Source organism: Electrophorus electricus, chromosome 7 (assembly GCF_013358815.1).
Source record: "Electrophorus electricus isolate fEleEle1 chromosome 7, fEleEle1.pri, whole genome shotgun sequence".
Taxonomy (NCBI): Eukaryota; Metazoa; Chordata; class Actinopteri; order Gymnotiformes; family Gymnotidae; genus Electrophorus; species Electrophorus electricus.
In genome coordinates this window covers 20,107,265-20,114,764 of record NC_049541.1, presented here as the reverse complement: position 1 = coordinate 20,114,764, position 7,500 = coordinate 20,107,265, and the positions used below count along the sequence as shown (strand labels likewise).

Here is a 7,500-nt window from a genome sequence, read left to right as displayed (position 1 = left end):
TGTGTGTGTGTGTGTGTGTATGTGTGTGTGTGTGTGTGTATGTGTGTGTGTGTGTGTGTGTGTGTATGTGTGTGTGTGTGTGTGTATGTGTGTGTGTGTGTGTGTGTGTATGTGTGTGTGTGTGTGTGTGTGTGCGTGGGTGTGTGTGTATGTGTGTGTGTGTGCGTGGGTGTGGATGTGGTTGTGTATGTGTGTGTGTGTGTGTATGTGTGTATGTGTGCGTGTGTGTGTGTGTATGTGTGTGTGTGTGCGTGGGTGTGTGTGTATGTGTGTGTGTGTGCGTGGGTGTGTGTGTATGTGTGTGTGTGTGCGTGGGTGTGTGTGTATGTGTGCGTGTGTGCGTGGGTGTGTGTGTATGTGTGTGTGTGTGCGTGGGTGTGTGTGTGTGTGTATGTGTGCATGTGTGTGTGTGTGTATGTGTGTGTGTGTGCATGTGTGTGTGTGTGTGTGTGTGCGTGGGTGTGTGTGTATGTGTGTGTGTGTGCTTGGGTGTGTGTGTATGTGTGTGTGTGCGTGGGTGTGTGTGTATGTGGTTGTGTGTGTGTGTGTGTGTATGTGTGTGTGTGCGCGTGTGTGTGTGTGTATGTGTGTGTGTGTGCGTGGGTGTGTGTGTGTGTGTGTGTGTGTGCGTGGGTGTGTGTGTATGTGTGTGTGTGTGCGTGGGTGTGGATGTGGTTGTGTATGTGTGTGTGTGTGTGTATGTGTGTATGTGTGCGTGTGTGTGTGTGTATGTGTGTGCGTGGGTGTGTGTGTATGTGTGTATGTGTGCGTGTGTGTGTGTGTGTGTGCATGTATGTGTGTGTGTGTGTGTGCGTGGGTGTGTGTGTATGTGTGTGTGTGTGCTTGGGTGTGTGTGTATGTGTGTGGGTGTGTGTGTATGTGGTTGTGTGTGTGTGTGTGTGTGTATGTGTGTGTGTGCGCGTGTGTGTGTGTGTATGTGTGTGTGTGTGCGTGGGTGTGTGTGTATGTGTGTGTGTGTGTGCGTGGGTGTGTGTGTGTGTGCGTGGGTGTGGATGTGGTTGTGTGTGTGTGCATGTGCATATTGTGAAATCAACACTTTTCTTTCCAGCTCGTGCGCCATCAATTACACACTTCGATCCTACAGATGTGTAAACAAGCTAGGACTGTTTAAACCAAGGCTGTGTAGGTCAGGTCTGCGTGGGTCAGGTCTGCGTGGGTCAGGTCTGCGTGGGGTCAGGTCCTCGTGGGTCAGGTCCATGTGGATCAGGTGTGCGTGGGGTCAGGTCCTCGTGGGCCAGGTCTGTGTGGGTTAGGTCCTTGTTAGTCAGGTCTGTGTGGGTCAGGTCCTCATGAGTCAGGTCTGTGTGGGTCAGGTCTGTGTGGGTCACGTCCATGTGGGTCATGTCTGCGTGCATCAGGTCCTTGTGTGTCAGGTCTGCGTGAGTCAGGTCTGCGGGTCAGGTCTGCGTGGGTCAGGTCTGCACAGATCGGATGTGCATGCTCTGTGTTATGGCATGGATGTATCACAGTGAACTGCTCTCAGCTGCTCTGATGGAGATGGACAGAAGAGTCAATACCAGCTCATATTACACCAGTTCATCTCCAGGTGACAAGCAGACTGACATTAGTATGAATGTGTTTCTGACTGCTCTTTTGATGTCAAAATAAAGCCAGTGTTGTTCCTTGTGTGTGTGTGTGTGTATGTGTGTGTTTTTATTTGTGTGTGTGTGTGTGCGTGTTTTTTTTTGTGTGTATGTGTGTGTGTGTGTGTATCTGTGTGTGTGTGTGTGTGTGTGTGTGTGTGTGTGCATGCTGACAGGGTGAAAAAATCTGAGAGAGAAAGACAAACATAGATGGAAAGATTGAGGAAGCACTATAAACAAACATTTCTCAAGGGAGAAATGTCAGTTTCTAATCCATAATAGTCATTCTTTAAATGTATTGCTTTTCTGGGAAGGGAATTGGAAGAGCTGTATCTTTTTAGTTGGCTAACGGTCAGCTGGGGTTTGGAGATGTTGGCGCCTTCACATCCTCTCATTCTCCAGCCATTTTCTCTGTCTCTGAATGATGACATCACTTATAGCACTTTTCCACTGGCAGGGTGCCGTTGCTGGTGACGGAATATTGAACGATTCTGCACTTTTATGCCACAAAATAACAACAAACAACAACAAAAAAGCTTCTTGTCCATTCTGGCCCAAAATCTTGCTGATCTGGATATGAACCTGTCATGCAGGGGGGGGGAAGGGGCGGGGCTTATACCCAGAACAGTGTTTATTCCCAGGATAGTGTTTGTAATAGTTCTTGGGATCCAGCATCAGCTCCGTCATTGTGTTGTTGTCACCTTGTTAACCAATCAACAGTCTAGAATCTCCATTTTATTTTTCTTCACATTTGAAATCACATTTATTAAGACCCAAATCTTCACTTTGTGTTCCGCGTCCTCCTTGTGACACTCATGCCAAGGTGCACACACGGCTCAAGGAGCCAAACTTCCCGAATTAGATTTCTCCCCGAGCCGTCCCGTGCGAGGTGCTCGGCCATGTTCCCGAGGCACAAAGCGATTGCTGTTTGCCTGGCCTAATTTGCACCTCTTTATCCGAGGGAGTTTGCTTCCGACGCCGGTGTCTCCCTCTGCAGCTCCGCCCGTGTTAATGAAGGCGGGGGCGGGGGGGTGATGAAAGAGACACGAGCCTTCAGGATTAGGCCGTAATAAACCCTCCCTCTCAGAGACGGCATCGTGCCAGCCAGGCTGCACCGCTGAGCCCTGTGGGGTTTGCACTGGGATTTGAGGAAGTGGAGGATGCAGAGGGCTTGGTGGCTAAGACCACGGAATGCTCGGAAAAGGTGTTTGGCGCTCGGGAAATCAGGCTAGCAGTCAAAGGAACAGTTAGCATTAAGCAAATGTTAGGCAGGTGAAGGATGCTCAGTGATGGCAGTTCATGTCGGCATGCTGTCCGTTTAAAACTGCTGACGTGAGACTGACTGCAGGAAGATCATAAAAAAAGGCTTTTATACAGGCTGTGCAGTAGTAGTGTAGCAGGACATGTAGACGGGTAGGGAATGCACACTCGGCGTGCACGTACATACTCAGACACACACACACACACACACGCATTTAGCTCGGTCTCCGGCTTGTCTCTGTTTAGAGCAGCTTTAGGGCATGCGGTGGTCCGACCGCTCTTCCAGATAAGTGACTGATAATCAGACGGATTTATGGCCTAATTCTTGCTCCTGCTCCCATTCCACTTTGATCCTCCACAGGCTGCTGGAAGAAGAAAAGATATATTCATATTTAGAAATAATTCCATAAGTGAAAAAGCAGGAAAGCCATAGCAAAGTATGTTTATGGAAAAGTTTCTCTCTCTTTCTCTCTCTCTGTCTTTTTCTCTCGCTCTCTGCCTTTGTATCAATTGTCAAACTTAAGTGTCTTGAATCATGCTCACAGTTTTGATGTCCAGGTTCAATTCTGAGGCCCACAGTAATCATATATTACCAGAAAGGCTGACTTTCTCACTTGTGAGTGTTCTGCTCTGTGCTGCATCACGGATCAGACACAGGCAACGGTGAGCTCAAAAGCAGAAGACGTGGACAGTCAAACAATTCAACCATTCATCAACGAATCGTGACTGTGACGTTTTCCGGGACACAAAGCCACATGCCCTGTAGTGTGCACTCTGCTCAGCCCCCAGCCACGGCCAAGCCTCTAAACTAAACACGCAACAATAACGCTCATTCATCGCTCTCCAAAGACCAAACGTGTTATTTTATTCCGCCTTTATTTGGGTTGCATTAATGACTGAACATATCTGTAGCCTTCACATTAAAATACGTCCCGGAAGGTTCTGTGAATGCTGCCAAGCCTACTGGCTTCCTTTCATCATGAGCAGAGCGACGGTGGTTCTCAGACTTCAGTGTGATTATTCTTTTCCCTCCGGATGGAGTGCAAATATTTACATTTACATTTAAGCCGTTTCATAGGCCCTCGTACCCTGAGTGACTTGAATATCTCCCACTGGGGCAGTACAGGTGCTCCCGGGGGCAACCCCTCAGAGCACAGGACCAACAATAAGCTCATTCGCTTTTTTTTAGTTTGCACCATCAGGCCTACCAAACCACATTAGAACAATGTTCATTGTCCGAGTCCCAACCGTGGAGTTTAAGGAAAAGCAAGATCTTCTGAATACATCTGGACACGCCATCCTTCCTTGTTAAGCTCCTCGTTAACGGCGCTGCCTTTATTCTCACGTTTTCAGCTTGTTTCTGCGTCGGAATGATGTGGCTTTAAAAACTCCTCATGAGGGGTTAATCCATCCTATTCAGAGGAAAGAGGAAAAGAGAGAGGGAGAGAAGGAAAGAGATGGGAGGAGAGAGGCAGAGAGAGAGAGAGAGGAGGAGAGAGAGAAGATGAATGAGAGGCCTTCATTAAGATGTATGGACGACATCTGTATCACACCTATAAATAATCATCACCTTCCTTGGCGTGTGATTAGTTATGTCTGGATGAATAGAGCAGGGCCCATAACACACTGAAGTGGATGAAAAAATGAAAACTCAAAACACACACACACACACACACACACACACACACACACACACACACACACACACATTTACACACATACATACACGCACACACACACACACACACACACACAATTATATATCTCAGATATGAGTATCTGTTTCTGTCATTTTCTATTCACAGCTCTACCATGTAGTATAGGATACCACTTTAATACAGTCTGACTCACAACCATACTAGTGTAAACAATGCAAAAACTATTAGAAGAGTGTATAGAATATAGAGTATAGAATAGAGTATAGAACAGAGTATAGAATAGAGTATAGAATACAGTTTAGAATAGGGTATAGAATACAGTTTAGAATAGAGTATAGAACAGAGTATAGAATATAGAACAGTATAGAATATAGAACAGAGTATAGAATATAGAACAGTATAGCGTATAGAACAGAGTACAGAATATAGAACAATATAGAACAGAGTATAGAATATAGAACAGTATAGAACAGTATAGTGTATAGAACAGAGTACAGAATATAGAACAATATAGAACAGAGTATAGAATATAGAATAGTATAGAACAGAGTATAGAGTAGAGTTTTGATATCAGATCTCTATCAACTGTCTCTGAGCATACAAGTGCTCTGACTATGCAGCCTTCACTTTGAATAATAATGGCGAATTTACTAAATCAACACCAAAGAGTTTAATTCTACTATAATAACTGTGTAGATACTAGAATAACAGAAATTAAAAACACGTCAAATAAAAGCTGAGGGCTTAGAGAGATCCGTTCTGTGAATTGTCACTGACAGAAACACAGAAGTTGGGCGTAAAGCCGTTCTGTTGTAATTATTTTCTCTTCACATGTCCGATACATATCTAACCTTTCCCTGCTGTCTAAACAACAATTACATCTAACCATTTCAGACAACAACCAAAGAATGAAGTAAGGGCAACCTTAAGGGCATACACAAAGCCTGAAAATCTCACAAATGGCAAAGCTCCCCGCACTTCCTGGAGATCAATAGCAGAATAAATCTGTTTACCTAGTTCATGCAGACACAAAATAGCTGTTCCTCTGTTAAAATAATGAAAAAATAATGGAATATCATTTGTGAAGTTGTGAAAACCAACTCTACATGCGATATTGTGCCATTAGGGTTTAAAAACACCTCACCATTTCCTGTAGGGATTTATTGTAGCCAATGTATTGATAGCACATCTAAAAAAGACACAAATAAATAAACATAGATATCTAAAATGTTCAAATGCAGTATTACTCCACAAACTTATAACAACACTTTGGGTGCCAATAGTAATAAAGGACTAGTTAGCCAATAGCACTAGTTTTCATAGTATTTATTCTATAGACATTGGACATAGTATTTATTCTATAGACAACAGACATAGTATTTATTCTATAGATATTAGACATAGTATTTATTGTAAAGACACTGGACATAGTATTTAGACTAAAGACATTAGACACAGTATTTTTTCTATAGACATTGGACATAGAAGCTGCAAAATATGATCAGTCTGAAGAGTAACAAACTTTGGTGAAGATTATAAAGAGATTAATTCTCATGTTTTTCTCTTTACCTTGATTTGTGTGTGTGTGTGTGTGTGTGTGTGTGTTTGTGTGTGTGTGTGTGCGTGTGTGTACACATTTCATTACAATTCAAACTTTTACATGGACAATCATGTGTTCCTCTACAGTTACAGTCATCCCTACTATAACCTGACATTTCATTCTCCCAATGGAATAACTAACACACACACACACACACACACACACACACACACACATGCACACACACACACACACATGCAACAGCTCTGCACTCAGACTGAGCCCTTTAATGAATTTTAAAGGCTGTTCTGGAGGAAAGACTCACACTCCCACTTCCAGAGCCTTATTTGTTCTAGTGACAGTGAGGGGCAGACCCTCAATCAGCCAACTGTATCCACCCACATCTGTGTTAGTGCCTCAGCCTCAGGTGATTGGCTGGCTAAGACACACTTCACTTCCGTGAAAACATCACGCGGGCAGCACAGCACAGTGTTCGGTTATGTGTGTTAGGCTTCATATGCCAGGCCATGTAGCCCAGAACCAGACCTAGTGAAGAGACCGGACCATGCTCAGGGACCGGACTGGGGGGTGAGCTCTTCCAGAGTATGGCCAACTTTTACATCTTAATCTCATTTGTTGCATCATTATGTAGCAATGCAGCAGGAATGTGGACATTGTCGTGGGCGAGCTGATTTATGATGCAGGCTACACTGCTAGTGTGGACATTCTCGATGCATGTAGTTGTGAACGTAAGGCCAAAGCACGCCGGTTCACGTCTCAAGGCTACAACCCCTTGCTCTACCTCCAGGCCAAAGGGCGTGGCCAAAGGACAGGCCACGCGTCTTTCTTCCTGTCTCCCGGTTTTCACGGGTCTCGCTAATCTCGGCCTAAAGCCGCAACGTGATTGGCTAGCCTCTGCAGTCTCGTGGCACGTAACCAAGATGAGTGTACGCTGAGGGGATCACCCACGACGGCTGGCGTTCTGTCACAGCCGAGCTGGCGTTCGATTAACTTCAGCTGAGTCGTCCCAGCTGGACTCCTGGATCCAGCCCAGCGAGCGTGGGTCCAAGCGGCTGATCTGTGTCCCAGGGCCTAGTGATCTGAGGAAAAACCCACTGGGAGAAGGAAAAACACTGGCAGGGACCAGTTAACTCTACACCAACCAATCAGATCACCAGCTAACTCTACACTAACCAGTCAGCTTACCAGTTAAATCCGCACTAACCAATCAGCTCAACGGTTAACTCTGCACTAACTAATCAGCTCACCAGTTATCTCTGGACTAACCAATCAGCCCACGAGCCCAGCGCCTGCTCTACACTGACAGGCTCATAGTGTTTGCAGATAGGTGTGTCACTTTAAGATGTGTGAAACTGCAAAAATACTGTAGAGTTTTGGAGGTGGGCGGAGCAAAGTTGTGCCTCTAGATCCCAGGCAG

General features: G+C 45.3%; 1 protein-coding gene across 2 annotated transcripts in view; it reads left to right on the top strand.

Moving 5' to 3' along the window:
• Positions 1-7,500, top strand: part of plxna4 (plexin A4) — a 223,858-nt gene that overhangs the window by 125,048 nt on the left and 91,310 nt on the right. The window lies entirely within an intron of this gene.